An 18,739-nucleotide genomic window follows, 5' to 3' on the forward strand; every position below is an offset into this window, starting at 1 on the left:
TTACTGTATAACTGCTTGAAACTAATGTAAGCTAAAACACAACAAGCCACATTACTTATAAAAACGTTTAAAATTTAGATGCTGAAAAGAAGACAAAACTGACTTCAATCATTATAATCTTGTTTAACATCTGTCAAATATGCTGAGGGCCAGTCCTTACTTGTTAGACCAGAACTGTGAAAACTTTATTTTTGGAAGTAAAGATAAATTAACTTACAACTACAATTCTCACTGAGTATTAGTATGTATATCAATTATATTTCTGACAAAACAGAAAAACAGAAGATTGTTTCATTGGGCATTAAATCCAGCTTTTGGAGAAATCTGTTTCTAATTATTTCTTTTATTTTATTTTAAAAAAGAAGGAAAATGAAGTTTTCTCCCATGTACCAGATGCAACATTTCTACAACATTTAGTATTGTTATGTAAATGTTGCTGAATTGGAGATCATTCTGTACTGGAGATTGAAATTTTGAAGACAAGTAGGTGGCCAAAGAGTAAATGTTATGTGTGGTTTGTAGTATTAGTGTTTCTCTTCTATAGTGATTGTATGAAGTGTAAACTCAAACAACCATGTATAACAACAGACCATACATGATGATAAAAGAATTCCTCTGCTTTTAGTGGTCCACATTCTTTTCCCCATAAAAAAAACTCTGTGAGGTAAGTTGTGCATGAGAGTGTATTGGCCCAGTATCACCCAACCAATTTTTCATTTTATTCATTTCATTTTTCTAAATTGTTAAGGGAAGGCGTTTAGAAAAGATAGCTTTGTCTTGAAAAGGGGGAAAGATGGGAAACTCCAAAAAATTGCCTTGATTTTGTTTGGTATAAAGTGGAGTAGAAATAAACTCTAATATTCTACCTTAAAATAATTATGAATATTCCTAGAATCCCTACATACCCCGTTACTTGACTTTGCCTACCTTAAAGGTGACATTTTTGTATGTCTTTTAACTATTTTTAATTCTGAAACCAGACTGAGTCAGGCAGCCTAGAAATCTGATGAATAAATAATCAATCTGTGGTCTCATTATTAAAATATTAATAAAATATAAATCTCAACAGCAAACCCTGAGTATTCAAAGGAATGTACAGTCTGATAGAGTAAATAAACTCTGAGATTGAAAAACAGATGCATTATCCTTTACTTTCTAAAAAAATATAATCCTTAAAAGTTTATTTATCAATTCAAGAATAATAAATAGGACATTCCTGTCACATGATTTTGACTTCCTACAAACATCAACATCCATACCACTGAAGTTATAAAGACCAGAATAAGCTGGCATTCTATGAAACAAAAACATAAACAGATGCTAAACATGTGTTTTGGTTAAGATATTTTCATTATACTATGGAGAGAGAGAGAAAGAGAGAGAGAGAGAGAGAAAACAAAAAGAAAAACAGAAAAAGAAACCTATTTTGTTTATAAATAAATAAAATAAAAAGTTACCACTAAATGCAATGACTTCCATATGCTTTAAAAACATTTTAAAAACAGGACAAAATGTAATAGTGCCATCAATCCACACCGAAATCAGCTGCATTTTGGGTGGGAAGAATACTTTTTTCCCTCTCCCATTACAGAAACTTATCAGCTATTGTCTATCAACTATGATCAGCTTTCTCTATGTGGAACTGAATGCTCAATAGGATTCAAACAATGCATCCATCTCAGGACTAAGATCTGATTTCAAGAAAAAAAAAAAACAATTATCTGATCTTTAACGGGACAGGATGTTGCATGCCCTATTCTTGTCTCTGAGAGAGAACACAATATGGATACTGATTGTTCTTTATTTTTATTTATTTATTTATTTTGCAATGAATCAGCAAGCTTAATTTCCTGTAGTAACTAAAATGCTCAATTGTGCTTCTATAGTAGGCTCCTCCTTGGGATAGTCTTTTAAAATTGTTTAAAAGTCTGTTACAATACTGAAGTTTGCTGATGACACAACAGTGATTGGTTTCATTCAAGACAACAATGAATTCACATACAGACAGGAGGTTGTACAACTTGCCTCGTGGTGTAATCAGAACAATCTGGAACTGAACACACTCAAAACCATAGAAATGGTGGTAGACTTTAGAAGAAACCCTCCCAATACTACCACCTCTTGCAATACTAGACAACACTGATCAACAGTAGAGACCTTCAAAGTTCTAGGTTCTATTATATCACATGACCTAAAATGGACAAGTAACATCAAAAACATCATCAAAAAAGCTTAATAAAGAATGTTCTTTCTGTGCCAACTCAGAAAGCTCAAACTGCCCAAGGAGCTGCCGATACAGTTCTACAGAGGAATTATTGAGTCTATCATCTGCACCTCTATAACTGTCTGGTTTGGTTCTGCAACCCAACAGGACAGAAACAGACTTCAGAGGATAATTAAGACTGCAGAAAAAACAATTACTACCAATCTGCCTTCCATCGAGGACCTGAATACTGCAGGAATCAAAAAGAGGGCTGTGAAAATATTTTCAGACTCCTCACATTTCGGACATAAACTGTTTCAACTCCTTCCCTCAAAACGACGCTATAGAGCACTGCACACCAGAACAACTAGACACAAGGACAGTTTTTCCCTGAAAGCCATCACTCTGCTAAACAAATAATTCCCTCAACACTGTCCAACTATTTACAAAGTCTGCACTACTATTAATGTTAATCTTCTCATCACTCCTTATCACCCATCCCTCCCACTCGTGACTGTATGATTGTAACTTTGCTGCTTGTATCCTTACAATTTATATTGACTGCTTCCTAGTATGATTTGATTGCTTATTGTACACTATGACTATTATTAAGTGTTGTACCTTATGATTCTTGACTCTTGATGAATTTATCTTTTCTTTCATGTACACTGACAGCATTTGCACCAAGACAAATTCCTTCTGTGTCCAATCACACTTGGCCAATAAAGAATTATATTAATGGCTTAAGAAGGGTTACAAGTAAGCTGATCTTCTTTACATCCTGCTTGTCCTTCACAAATCTACTTTGCAATTAAACCAGGTTCATAGTAGGTCTTGTGAGAATATAGTGGCTTAACAAGAAACCTCAATATATAACTCAAAGCTTTCTAGGTTAAGCTCCAGAATCTATGACACAGGTTTCTTAAATGTATGAATGTGAGAATGCAGATACAGTACACGAAATATGAATAATTATTCTGCCATTATTTCCCTGGCTTAGTGGAAACACAGAATCGTGAAATTGGAAGTGATTATGAAGCTACTGAGATCAATATCCTGTTCCGCGGAGAAATACTTACTGAAGATTTTTTTGATAAATGGCAGCCCAGCCTCTAAACATATCCAGCAAAACTAAATCTGCTACAATCCTAGGAAGGTGGATTCATTATCAATGTAATTACGTCATGTGATTCTGAAATTATGCTTTTGATGCTTTGTTTGCAGTCTTGGCATGTTTTTCTCTAAACCTGTGGCCACTTCCAAAAACCTTTTTACATGTGCAGTTAGTGAGCCAGATGTCTTACATTTTCCATTTGATTTCTAGCGTAATTATTTAAAGGGGAAGAGGATAGAAAGAAAATGATGCTATGTGTGCCTATGTTACACCTAGCTAACATTATACACACACACCCAAAAGTCGTTTTGCATAGTCATTTTGGAGACTTTCTCGATCCTCAGCCATTTAGGACAGGCCAAACTGATTAAGGGATGATGAAATTTATAGTCCTCTAGGGCATCAAAGGATTTCAAAAGAAATCAGTCCAGATTTAAAACTTCTGTGAAGTCTAATATAATTTTCCATCATGGAAAAATCAGTAGGCTTGGAACATGCTCTTTCACTTTGAAAATTATTACCATCAAGTCAATAAAAACATCTGACTAACATCCCTGATCAGGATTTGATATAGGAGGTGGGGTGAGAGTTTTGTTTTTTTTGTTTTTGCATTTTAATGAAAAAACACTGGCTTTAACATCAGGGTTCTTTGAAAAAGACAGTGGTACAAAATTCAGGACATGCACAACAAGGCCAAGCTGATTGCTAGCTCCAGACGCTGCAGGCATTTTGTTCAATATTTGAAATTAATCTAAATACCAGATGCATAATGTGGAGAGTGGAAAGCCTTCTTGGTTTTGTTTTAGGAAAGATATAGGAAAGAAAATTTATGGTCTACTCTAAAAAGGGAAATTCAAGTTTCAGGTTTAAATCTCAGTAATATGTCCAGTTTAGAGGGAAGTTCTTTGTCAAATAGATCAGCTGGGTTGTTTCTAGACACATTCAATTTCAACTCTCAGGAACTACTGGCTACAGATCATGGGAGCTAGTTAAGTATAGGTAGTCCTTGAATTTTTACCACAATGGAGCCCAAAATTTCAGTTGCTAAGGGAGACAGACAGTTGTTAAGAGAGTTTTGGCCCATTTTATGACCTTTCTTGCCATATTTGTTAAATGAACCACTGCAATTGTTGACATTGTTGTTAAGTGAATCTGGCTTCCCCATTGACTTTGCTTGTCAGAAGGTCACAAAAAAGGATCACATGACCCTGGGACACTGCAACCATCATAAATATGAGTCAGTTGCCAAGCATCTGAATTTTGATCGCATGACCATGGAGATGCTGCAATGGTCGTAAGTGTGAAAAAGGGTGATAAGCTACTTTTTTCAGAGCTGTTATAACTTCAAGTGGTCACTAAACAAATGGTTGTAAGTCAAAGATTACCTGACCAATTTCTATAAGGAAAATGACAGATCAGGGAAAGATATAAGAAATCAGATGAGTTCTTGGTAAGAATTCCCAGTTACTACAATCCAATCACAACAGAAACCCCAACTTCTTAACTGTCTTCCAGATTAAAGGTGCAGCTTTTCAAATGGGTATGTATTCAATGAGTAATTGTTTTATTTGAATTTTAATTTATTATTGTTGTTATTCTCATTTGAATCATTCCAGGGCTTCATGGCTCAGTTTGAATTATACAGTACGAATTCCATTGGGAATTGATGCTTCAGAGCTGGAATTGTTTATTTTTAATGTAATTGGCCTTTTACCTTGGTTATGTAATTTTGTTATTAGTGGGTGGCAAATGTGCTTAATAAATGAATCAATACAAACAGTTCTTCCAGCAACATCATAATACCACACTTAGCATTTTACAGTTGTTTTTTAAATTGGCAATTCAAAATTCAGAGAAAACAAATCTAAACAGACACATATATATTGTGCAAATGCCAGGTTGAATAAGTGCACCAGATACCACACATTTTAAAGGGCTTACAGAGTTATGTACAACGGCGTCTTGAAGTGGCCTAAACATACATGCATACAATTTTCCTGACACACAGAACAATATGCTAAGCCAGAAAAGGGAGGAAACTGTCTTACTGTATTCAGCTGCTCCCATTTGGAACAGCAAAACTTAACTAGAAAATTGTGCTGTGTCCAAACCCAAAATACGACTCGTACACAAGCTTGAGTGAATTAAAAGAAGGAAATAAATCCAATAAACAGCTATTGGCTTCATCCTCCCGTTTAAAAAAACAAAAACCTGTGGATCCCAGGTCCTACTGTAGTACTAAAGGCTTTCTATTTTAATAAATATCTTTAGCATTTCAACCTATGCAAGTATACTTCTTGTTACTAATGAGTCCAAATTGTCAGCAGTCTGTAATTTATTTTTTTATTTAATTTATTTATTTGTCAAGCAAGAATTAGATAACAGGTATAAGCATGGTTATGAATACATGAAATGGATAAGAATTAAAAAAAAAAAAAAACAATAGGACAGGGATGGTAGGCATGTTGGTGCACTTATAAAGTGGCCACATTTCTATGGGGTTTTAAGATACTCTGAGATGAATGAGTAACAGATCTAAACAGCTAAAAGGGGGTCTTAAGTTTGGAATCATGCACTAACATTCATTGAGTGAAAGGTTTTCAGGAATATAATGTGTTAAACTGTAGAGTTGATAGGAGGATAAAAAGTCATTAATGCTGATCCTAAGACTTGCCGAGACACGTCAAGTCAGCGTATCGGGGTGCAATAACATGCCTTGAATTTCTTATTTTTTTCCCCTTTGAGAAATATCTTCAATCTTATTCTGTTTTGAATTTCTTTTGGTGATATGTTTGAGCTCATTCTTTAACTGGCAGCCAAGATGTCGTTTTCTGCTATGCATCTTTCAATATATCTTGAAGCCCTCCCTCCAATGGCCCACTTTTCCAGATCTGAAAATGTTCAATGGGAAGAGTTGTTTCACAAAACCTAACTTTTGAAGCCCAGAAATATAGGCATTTACCGAGGAAGGAGGAATGATGACATGAGTATTGTGATGTCATGACACCAATGAGATGTATTATGTTCTTATTACCATGATTCAAGGACTAACTTGCATCCTTTGTGTCATGATGCATTACTGTCATCTTGCTACGATATCGTTGGCCAGGACAGTTACAGGTTGTCTGAAAGAAGACTGTAACAGAACCAACTGGATATTAACATGAATACAGTAGAACCTCTGGTCACGACCATGATTTGTTCCATAATTTTGGTCGTAACCCAAACCTAATTTTGGAAATTTGGGGCACACAAAAAAATGGTGCAGAAGGGGAAATCGGCCGTGGAAAAAAATATTGTGAATTTTTTGGTCGGAACCCAATTTGGTCAGGGTCAGAAGCATTTGTGACCAGAGGTTCTACTTTACCTCTTGGCCACCTCATAAATAAAACAAATGCAAGAACTCCTCAATCCATACACCAGAATTTCACCAAAAGTTCATTTGCCTTTGAATAAATTTTGGAAACAATTCTTTTTCACCAAAATAATTATCCAAATCCATTTTTTGGCATGACATTGAATTGCAGTCTCTCTCACTCTTTGTCCATTTTTTTTTCATATTTTCCCCTTTCTCATTACTCAATCTCTTTTCAGCTACCTATTGAAATTTCAATACTGTCCACAATGTAAATTGCCTTAAATAAAATCTTGTTTGTACTTGCTCATAAGTTAATTAAGTGCATACTATACAGGTGGAAGGACTCAATACTGCTTTCAATGGTGGTGTTGGGACTAAAATTCTGTTGAGGTTCATCTGTTGAGGATTAACAATATTGAGCTACATAAACCACTGATCTCCTTTGGTAGAGGCAACTTCCTAAATTAATATATGCACATTTTAATGATAGTATCTGCTGGCAAAACAAAATCCTCATGGTAAAAATATACAAACTGCATATTACAGAGGGCAAAACTCTCTTCCTCTTCCTTTTATCCCTCCCCAGCTTTAAGGACCTTGCATGAATCACAAACATGAAAGACAACTGCTGGCATATACATAAGAGATATATAAATATTTAGATATATTAAGTACCTTATACAGCAGTAATAATTATATGTTAAGCCAGTTTTTGATTTCTGTGTTGTTTTTCTCTTGTAGTGTCCACCTAAAGCCTTTTAGTCAAGTGTCAATGGGGAGAGGTGATGACTTTGAAAAGTACAAAGTACAAAGGTTGACTCAGCCTTGCATCCTTCCGAAGTGAGTAAAATGAGGACCCAAATTGTTGGGGGCAATATGCTGACTCTGTAAACCACTTAGAGAGTAAAGCGGTATATAAGTGTAAGTTCTATTGCTACAAGCTGACACACATATGTTTTTCTCAGTGTGGGATTCAATTTTTTTTACTACCAGTTCTGTGGGTATGGCTTGGAGGGCATGGCAGGGGAAGGATACTGTAAAATCTCCAGTCAGAGATGATATATTTGCTGGTTCTCCGAACTACTCAAAATTTCTGCTACCGGTCCTCCAGAACTGGTCAGAACCTGCTGAATACCATCTCTGTTTTTTCTGGAATTGTTCCTACTTATGTTAACTTTGGAAGAATTGCTTTAAAAGCAAGTCCAGAGATGCTTCACAACATAACCTCAAAAGAATCTCAAGTTTGTTCAACTAACTGAAAGACAACTATTCAAGGGTTCAGGGGGTCTTAATACAGACCCACTTTTATGTCTTAAGTCTTCATTAAAGAGAGTCCACTTCAGCCTGAAGTTTATTGAAGAAATTTAAAGGGGGAAGAAGAGAAACATTACATTAGAAAACAGTTTGACTGCCTTCATGTATCACACCAAACCCTGAACCTGAGAACAAACTGCTTTATCCACATAACATTTTAGGACAAATGAACCATGGTCATCAAATTCATTAAGTACAATTTCAAATATTACATTTATGATGCCTGATTTTGCCTAGCAAGTATGGGTGAATTCAGAAATCTTCACACTATCTTCAAAAACATGTATCTTCATGTTTTCAAAAACATGTATCTTCAAAATTTTGGCTGAAATGTATCTTCAAAAACATGTAGATTCAAAATTTCAAATACACAAGTGAAAATATGCAACTAGATTTTTCTTGCTTTTTTTCATTCCCTAGTCTGTGCGGTTGAGTTTCCTCATTCTCTGCAAATATAGCACAAATGAGTCACAGTCATTTTTTTTCTCCTCTGCCTCTTTTTACTGAAATAGCTGTGATCAGAATCTATTTGCAGGAGTAACAACAGCAAAGTTTTGTACCCACCTAACTAAAATTAGTTTGAAGTATCCAGGCTTCCCATTTGAACATATATGACTGTTCCAAATTTAAAAAAATAAAAAATGGCATCTGTGTCCAAGATTACAGGCTTCCAAAATGATGTTTAACTCATTACAGGCTTTCAAAATCATGTTTAACACAAACTCCATTAAGTTTGTGTTTCAATCCCATTCATAGTGAGCAATTTGAGATATTCTGTCTTTCCTCTAGGACAGGGGTTCCCAACCTGGGGTGCGAGACGATATTCCAGGGGGTGCGAGAAAAGTCCAGGTAAATAATAGGATATTGGCTATATGTTGGCATTTTTATTTATTATTTATTTCAGGGGGTGCGAGGTTCGAGTGAAATTTCTTTACGGGTGCGGGGCGAAAAAAAGGTTGGGAACCACTGCTCTAGGAACTTAATAAGTCGTACATAAGCTCCCTTCATCAATTTTTCCACATAACTATGAGATAATTTGATTGGCCAAAATAATTAAAATGAACTTCTATGGCCAAGGATGGATTTAAATCTAAATTTTCTTGGCTTTATCCCAACAAAACAAACAAAAAGAATCAGGCTTCAGAAACGCTAAAAGGCAAATTCTGAGATGCAAGAATATGGTTTAAAAACATCTTTATCTAATGTGAGAACTCAACTTCCATCACCTCAACCAACATTATATTGGTTGCTGCTAGTGTTAGGGGGAACTATATTCAACACAGCTGAAGGGAAAATTGATTTCTATCAACACGAAGATGTACTTACCGTAACCAAAGGAAACATTCCTAAACCTTAATCTGAAATATCAAACAAGAAATTTCTAAGCATCTGAATAGGGAGCATAGGGAGCAGAAGAATGAAAAATATTCAATCGGGGAAAATAACACACCAAAAGTTAGCAACTTAGGCCGTGTTCAGACAATGCTAAGCCATAACATAAATAATTATTTTTGGTTTAGCATGTGGTACAAGCCAACTCATTACAGTTTAACATTACTGGGAAATTTCAGTAGTGGCCACAGTAGGATTGGAAATCTGCCATAGCAATGTGGCTCAGCACACAAGTATTGGCATATATACACACTTAGATTTCTCCAATCCTTTCTTAAGACTATCACAGGTGGCTTTTTTTAAAAACCCATTTTGGTCTAACATATCAAATCATGTAACATATAATAGGTAACAGAGTTGGAAGGGATCTTGTAAGTCTTCTAGTCCAATCGCCTGAACAAGCAAGGAGACCCTATACCATTCCAGACAAGTGGCTGTCTAGTCTCTTCTTAAAAACTTCCAGTGATGGAACACCCACAATTACTGAAAGCAAGCCATTCCACTGGTTGATTGTTCTCAGTTTAGGAAATTTCTCTTTCATTCTAACTTGCTTTTCTCCTTGGTTAGTTTCCATTCATCTTTTCTTGTCTTGCCTTTTGGTGCTTTGGAAAATAAGTTGAACCCCTCTTCTTTATGACAGCCCCTCAAATATTGGAACACTGCTATCATGTTACCCTTAGTACTTTTTTTCAGTAAACTAATCCAATTCAAATTAAATTCAAATGCTTTTGTTTTGACAAGTAATTCACCTTTTTAAACTTTTTAATGTAATATCCATACCTTGTTATAACACCACATCCAAATAATTATTTTACTACCTAATTCATTTACATACCTTTCTTCCTAAAACATATTAAATATCCAAAGCATAATTGATAAAACATGATGTTGATAATCCAGCCATTCAACAAAGGTCTTCTTAAAGAGGTTAGTTGGATACTCCAAAGACTACCTCTTTGTGCAAGCAGCATATTCAGTTGACAAGAGTGATGTAATACATTAATTTGCATGCAGTTAATTCCAGTTGTTACTGAAGGCACTTAAGAAATCATTTCTTTCCTCAACTTCCTTAAAATTCTCACATTCCTGCAATTCAATACAATGGGTCCTCTTTTAAATTCAGAAGCATCTAGCAACACAGCAAATGTTTCCAATCAGCTTCATTAACACTCCCATTGTTAGGTTTATATTCAGAAATTAATGTGCACATATTCCCAAACACTGAGCTGTAGAAACAGGTGCTTTTAACAAAGTTGAAAAATTGGGCAGTATTTTGACCCTGCATAACACCAACTGAGTCCCCTCTGTTAATTAGAAGGCGGTATGACAAGGGCTACTTTTTGACTATAAATGCTTCCTGAAAGATTCCTAACAGAGTAAAAGGGCAGGACAAATGAAATGCAGCTAAAGAGAAACTATTTCAGATATTCCTTTTTTCAGTGCGATGTTTTTAAAGGTCTGACAGACATTGCAAAGCCTATCTAAAAGAAAGTAAAAGGTAAGGCTGGTTTATAAAGAAGATGTACAAATTTAGAGACTATTTCAAGTCATAAACCAATTCTCAAACCATTTCAAATAGATCTGAGATATGTACTGTATAATCAGTATATAAGTAACTAAAACTAGATGCTGGGCAAAAGGTATATATTGATTTTACCACCTTTCAGATACATTAATATATACATTTAAAGTGTTGTACCTTACATTTTGGGACAACAAATCTTTATGCTCTCATATTTGCAGGAATTGTTTGACTATCAGTAAGAATCTCGATGCAGTGAAAATTAAGGTGTTTCTAATCATAGTCATATGCATATTTTTTTCATACATAATCCCTTTTACCTGTATTCAGGGAGATTATTCCCAGCAGGTTTTGCTTCCCCCACTTACATTAATCCTAAGAAATGATTGATAATGTTTCATTCCAATCATGAATAAATCAAAACTTATATAGCACCTTAATGATTTCTAACTTAAAATAACAAAAACTAATGGCATTAGTTTTCTATGTATAGGCCATTCTCTTTAGAGAAGTCAGATACATATCATATAAACAAGGAACTAATATAATACATATTGGGAGGTGGGAAGTTATCTCTTTTTTTCATCAGAATTAAAATCAGGTGCACTGTTTCTTTGGAGTCAAATAACCAACATCTTTCCATATGTAACAAAGGAACAGTATAAATGTTCCTTACCTATTTACTTAAGGTTGAAATAGTAAAAAATCAAAATTATAACAGAGTTTTCTATCAATGGCTAGATAATAAAATATAATAGAATATTTAGAACTTTAGGAAACAATGAATACATATTTCTTTTTTTTCTTTGATACTATCTTTATAAAATTTTATTAAGATAGACTTGGTATGACTTTATGATTTGCTATAAAATAAATTAAGTAAACTATAGTTATCTCGTTAAAGTATGAATTAATAAAATTATAGTCAAATGATTGTTTAATAATGATATCAGGCTATATAATTGTTGATTGATAATATGAGCTATTATGTAATATAACTACAATGGAGACTATGAAATGGATGCACACAAAAAAGTGGTAAACCAACCAATACACTGTCTGTAAACTCATGAAGGAAAGGATGATGTTTTTATGTTTTATGTGTTTTTGTTTGTTGTTAAAATTAATAAAACTGTTTTCAAAAAAAAAAAATTATAACAGAGTTGGAAGGGACCTTGGAGGTCTTCTACCCCAACCCCTACTCAGGCAGGAAGCCTTGCATCATTCCAGGAAAAATGTTTGTCTAATCTCTTCTTAAAAATCTCCAATGTTGGAGCACCTACAACTTGTGGAGGCAAGTCTGATTATTTATTCTAAATTGTCAATATGTCTTATAAAATGCAATCTTTACTGATAACTAATCAGAATATGATTACTAGATGCACATTTGCATCTAGATGCACATACTAGATGCATAATCTGTTTTTGTAGCATTAGGCAAAATTGCAGCCTATTTTCTATTCAACTGAAAGCAGCAGCAATTTCTCCTATGAGCTGTTCAGAGCATCCAGTAGTGGGAGGTGCTTCAGTCTCTGCATTCGTAGGCTGAGCTTGATTTGTGGAACGCTCCTCCTCCACGTGACTCCTCCTCAGCATTCCCCAGTTTTTGCTCAGCCTCGTGAGAGACAGGCAGTGCTTTCGATGCTTCCTCCATCAGAGCAGAACACATCTCGGGTCTGTCAAATACACAGGCAGAAGGACCACCATAGATCAGTCGGAGTGGTGCCTCCACCCCTTCCTGTTTCAAGAAGCGGCACGGACATTTGGTCAGCCGGTGGTGGACCTGTTTGCTTCCCCTCTCAACATTCAGCTCCTGATATTTTTTTCCAGGTACCCATCGCAAGGGGCGGAGAACTTCAACTCGCCCCACTGTCGTTGGCCCCCGGGGCTCCTGTATGCATTCCCTCCACTTCCACTGGTTCCCAAGGTCATCCAGAAATTACTAGACGAGAGGGCGGAACTACTTCTAGTAGCGCCTTACTGGCCCAGACGGCCATGGTTTGCAGACCTCCGCAGTCTCTCGGTATCAACCCCTTGGAGAATCCCGTCAGACAGAATTTCATTAACTCAGGGGCCCCTTCAACATCCGGACCCTCAATGGTTACAATTGACCATCTGGAGGTTGAGCGGAGTGGTTTGAAGAGCGAAAAGCTTTCCAACAGAGTTATCTCCACTATCCTAGCCGCCAGACGCCCCTCGACAATTCGCATCTACAACGCCACATGGTCCATTTTCTGTAAATGTTGTACCAAGTTTCAAATTGATCCTACCTCTCCTTCTGTGGCTCAGATTCTAGAGTTTTTACAAGAGGGACTTGATAAGGTGTTATCACCTAATACATTGAAAAGGCAGGTGGCAGCCTTGGCATCAGTTCTCACTTGTGAAGGCCTAAGTACTCTTTCCCATCATCCACGCATATGGTCCTTCCTTCGAGGAGCCACCAATTTACGCCCTCCAGCGGTGCACCGTTATCCCACCTGGGACCTTAACAAGGTCCTGTCGCACTCACTAAGGGCCCTTTCGAACCTTTGAAAACATCAAGCCCCCAATTTCTGACGTACAAAGTAGTCTTCCTTGTAGCGATCACCTCTGCTCGTCGTATCTCGGAGATCGCAGCCTTGTCTATCAGACAAGTTCTCTGTGTTTTCCATGCTGATCGGGTGGTCCTTCGTCCTGATCCCACATTTATACCCAAAATCAATTCGGCTTTTCATAGGGCACAAGAGCTAATACTTCCAAATTTTTGCCCCAGACCATCACAAGGGATGGAAAGACAATGGCATAGGCTTGATGTGAGGCGTGCACTGCGAATTTATATCAATCGTACAGTGGTTTTCAGAAAATCGGAGGCTTTATTTGTGTCCTTTCAGCCCAACACTCAGGGTTACAAGGTCTCACTGTCTACGATAGGCCGTTGGTTATGGGCTGCAATAGCAAAAGCGTATCAGTCTCAATCTCTGCAGGTGCCTAGGGGCATAACAGCTCATTCAACAAGGAGCGCTGCAACCTTGGCAGCATGGGCCACTCAGGCACCAATAACTGAAATTTGTCGAGCCGCGACTTGGGCTTCCCCATCGCCATTCATTAGACATTATAAAATTGATGTGTTTGCCTCCGCTGAGGCTTCCTTTGGCAGAAGAGTTCTACAACGGGTCCACAGGGACCAGGAGGAGATTCCAGACCAGACGGAGTCCCTCCCGTAGGATAGGCCAAGCTTTGGTATGTCCCACTACTGGATGCTCTGAACAGCTCATAGGAGAAAGGGTGTTGGTACTTACCTGACACGCCCGTTCTCTTTGAGCTGTGAAGAGCATCCAGCCCCACCCTTTTCCATCTGATGGGGTCCTGTTTCGGCCAATGAATTCTTAGGGCATGAGGATGAGGGTGCTTATTTCTTTTGTCTTCGCCAAAACTGGAGAACACTGAGGAGGAGTCACGTGGAGGAGGAGCGTTCCACAAATCAAGGTCAGCCTACAAATGCGGAGACTGAAGCACCTCCCACTACTGGATGCTCTCCACAGCTCAAAGAGAATGGGCGTGTCAGGTAAGTACCAACGCCCTTTTTCCCTAGTGTCTATGACTTTTGATCACACAGCATGTTTGTGTGTGCTGATGTGCTCCTACACATCTTTATAGTGTGTGTGTGTGTGTGTAATCTGCAATTTATTTAAAAATGCAAAGTGCATCCCATGAAGTTCACAAGATATTTTATTCAACCTTGAATTAGACCTTTTTGTTTAGCAACAAACAAGAATACTGGAGTGCAGCCATAGCTTCTTTAAAAGAAGTCTAAAAGGCTGGGCAAGTGAAGCACTTGTGGAAATACAGTTGATGCTAGACCTGTGTTAAATGACCAAGAAAGATGACCATGGAGTTAATGGAATGTTGCCTGCTCACACCTAAACTAAGGGTTCTTTGGTTTAATTTTCACCTTGCAGAGTAGAACTAGGCAAATTCTACTTTCTCAACCTGAGTTCTTCCTCCTCCATCTGTACTGCTTTGCAACTGTGTGTTTATATTCTTTAAGAACTGAGGGAAAACATTATGTAAAGGCTACATCTAATTAGTGAGGCAACTTTATTTGAAATCAAGCTTAGCAAAAAGTATGTGCTTGCCCAGAAAGAGATCGCAAAACAGTAAACAACATTGTTTTTATAAGCCTGGGCTAGAACAGCCGCCAAATCTTTTTTTCCCCCACTCAGAAGAACATTTTTGCATATCAATAGACTCATCCTGTATTAACAGACCTTTAAAAGATAAATCCAAATTTAAGTAAAGAAGGACAGAACTGTTGACACTATAATGTGCTGGGAGATACTTTATGGTCCCAAAATATCCTGGAATCAATGTGTATGTACTGACATTCTTGGAAAACAGACACCATTAAAATATTAATGAAAATTGACTATTTATATTCACATTTCCTTTCAGATCTGCAGATATTCGAAAGTCTGAGGCACACAAAATTGTGGGCTTCCTTAATTATGGTTCAGATTAATTATGAATCAAATAAGCGACAATTAAGAAATATTTTGAACTCCTTCTATTTTTCTACTTACACGGTAATAAGACCTGTTCTTATCCCCTTTGGCTAATTCTGCAGAGGGAGATATTTAATTTAGGGTGAGAAACTATTCTACTTTTAAGATTTAACCATAATTAAAAGAAGTTAATTAATACAAATCTAAAGACAGTCTCCTAATAGATACCAATAGTAACCTGCTTTATTGTTAATTTTTTTTAGTATGTTGTAAAGGAAGCCAATGTTTATTCAATAACAAAACCCAGTTTAAAGCTATCTGTGAACCCAAAGGAGCTCAATACACAAAATCATCAAAATTTTAAAAACTAATCTTAAATTAAAATATATATTTCTGCTAGTAACTGCTTGCTAATAATTGTTATTAATGCTATTTTATAATTCCTTTTGATAAAGTACTCAGATAATTCTGAGTTATTTTAGTATGGTTTTTCCTGTCAAGACTTGCACTTGAAATTAGCAATTTTTTGTTATACTGTTTTTAAAACTCCACATAATCTAAAAATTTGGAAATTAAATTCTATCTGAAACTGAAGCTGCTTAATATTTTAATTTTCAAAATTCTAGGTGATGAAAATAATAAAGAATTGCTACTAGTAAGATCCTAAATAGTAGCATAGCAGAATTTATTAGGAATGGTGGAGCTTTGGCAAGGAAAACTAATAATTCTAATAATAGACCTTTACTTCAACCCTGAAGGGGAAAAAAAGTCTTATTAGCTGCTATTCACAACTAACATTTCCAAAGTCTTAAATTCTTTTTCCACATTTGGTATGAATGAACCAAATTGATACATGCCTAATCTGAATTCTGTGATATGAATATTCTGTATATTTCAAGCAGGCTCCAAAAATAGGGCATTAAATATATTCTGCATTCTTATACTTGAGGCAAAGACCAAAAATAGGACTTTAAATAGATTCGGTATATATTCAGTACTCAACCTCCCCTTAACTAAAGCTTTTTTTTTTTTTTTTTGCTTCAACCATTTGAAAATCATTCTTAGATATTCCCAAATTGGATTTGTCTTGAGGTATTTTAGTAATGCTTAAGAGCTTTCCTTTCACAGCAAAACAAATTTGGGTGGCCATGAGGGGGAAATCAAACACATATAAAGTCCATAGTTTATTTTTACATAGGCACTGAGAAGGGTAGCTGAAAAAACACATAAAGAATTACCTAATATCCATTCAGCTGATAGTGAAAGAAAACTAAATAAATAAAACAATACATCCCAAGTAGGATGTTGTACTTCCAGTACTCAGTGGATCCACATATTTATGTGAGCAATCTATACAACTTTGATTCATATCATCATGCTCCAATCTTTCATTCTGGTGATATTATCTGCCAATAAATATGTTTATTGCAAGGATGATTTTATTTGTCTGTTTACTTTTTATGGAAGTTCTTCAAAGCAATCAATGAATGCAGGTGCTGTGCTATCAGGAGAAACATGTGTTAAACCCATAATCTTTTAATTTTCTAGAAACATTTTTTTTCTATTTTGTGGATAGAAAAAAAACACATCTCCTTGTATATTGAACAAAAAATCATGAAAGAGGATTAAAAAGCAAGTTATGAACAGTCACAATCATTTAATTCTTTGGTTCTCTAGAAGCGGAAGAGACCCAGGCAAGAAATGGCCAGAGTTTTTAAAGACTTTTCCCCCCACCTCAAAATCAGAAAATTTTAATTTGCAAAGCAAGGAAAGGTAGTAAGTGTTCAAATATTACATTGTGAAAATTCCTGTCTCTGGAATCCAATGGTCTTTTGGAAATCTTATTTAGGTAGACATTAGTTTTTCAGGCAATATAAAAGGTACTTGAAATTGTCTATTATAAACATACGTAAACATACATAAACACAAACAACCATTTTCTTTCAGTCTTGTTCTTTTAAAAATAATGTGCAGTTTTAATAGTGGCAAATGCAGAATTAAAGGGAGTATATACATTTTTTTAAAAAAAAAAGTTCATATTTGAAATATGCTTGGATAATGCTTATTTAATGCACTATATGACTGGACCCAACAAGCAAACAGAAAAAAACCCTAGAAGAAATAACAAAAGCTTGCAACAAATGGAATGTACAACTTTGATGCACAAACTGCCTAAACACATTCATACCACATCTTATTCCTCCTTGAATTAAGATAATTTCTTTTGGTGTGTACTTGGTGCTCACTCTACTGTGGCATTTCTCTGAGTTATTTTGAGAATGTGGGCTTCACATTTTTAGCAATGACCATGATAGCTAGGGAATTCTGGAAATTGAAGCCCACATATATTGAAATTTCCAGCTTGGAAATGAGCTAGTCAAACTCACAGCATCACCTTGCCATCACATGACATTTGGTACTATAGATACTAATAGATACTATTGGTATCTATTAGGACACCCTTTTTTCTCTTCGTGGAGCCGGGGTGGACGTGGCCTGCATATGACGCATCTGGCCTGCGGGCTGTCAGTTTGACACCCCTGAGCTAGAGGATACTGTGTCTTACTTATCATTTTCTTAAATCAAAGGATTCCATTGAATAAAAATTGACTGGCTCTTGATAACTACAGTATCCATTAAGTTTTCTTGGCAACAGTCAAGCATTTTCATCCTTACTTTCTTCTGTTTTTTGTTTTTCATTTTCCACTTTCTAACCTGTATTACAGCTTTGATAGCCCCATTCAAATATTAAGCCCTGCTTCGCTTTCTCAAAATAAAAAAAAACATTAGCTATGTTCTGCCATTTACTTAGTGATATCGTGTGTTTGCTTCAAGTCAGTTTTAAATTCTGACAACTGTCTGGACAAGTCAGTGCAGTTCTCTTGGCAACATTTACTGAAGTGGTTTGACTTCTTTTTGGACTGAGATTGAGTGACTGGCCCAAAGTCAACCAACTGACTTTGTGACTAAGGCAGCACTAGAACTTCCGGTCTCCCAGTTTCTAGATTGGTGCCTTAATCACTACAACAAATTAGTTGTCTATTTATCAATACAACTGTGCTTGGAAAAAAATACCACCAATTGAGGTTATCCTACAGGTGTTACAATATATATTCTGCCTCCATTTAATTTGAAATTCATAGCTATTTCATAAGACCATTTTCTCTGCAACAATGGGCATATTGTTGAGGAGACAGCAAAATGAATAAGGGTCCACAGCTGATTACACCTAAAGAAAAAGTGCCTGTAAAAGAGTTATTTTTCCCCCCTAAGGCTACAATAAAAAAACAACAACCAAGCAGCAATAAAATGTCAAAACTTTGCCTCCTTAGCTTTTTCAATTTTCAACACAGCC

The 18,739-nt window shown here is 36.1% G+C and overlaps 1 protein-coding gene across 12 annotated transcripts in view; it reads right to left on the minus strand.

Moving 5' to 3' along the window:
• The window catches only part of TRPS1 (transcriptional repressor GATA binding 1), a 272,585-nt gene that overhangs the window by 136,141 nt on the left and 117,705 nt on the right, over positions 1-18,739 (minus strand). The window lies entirely within an intron of this gene.

The sequence above is a fragment of the Notechis scutatus genome, chromosome 3, assembly GCF_049901735.1.
Source record: "Notechis scutatus isolate UNSWTSFEM ecotype Mainland chromosome 3, rNotScu1.2, whole genome shotgun sequence".
Classification (NCBI taxonomy): Eukaryota; Metazoa; Chordata; class Lepidosauria; order Squamata; family Elapidae; genus Notechis; species Notechis scutatus.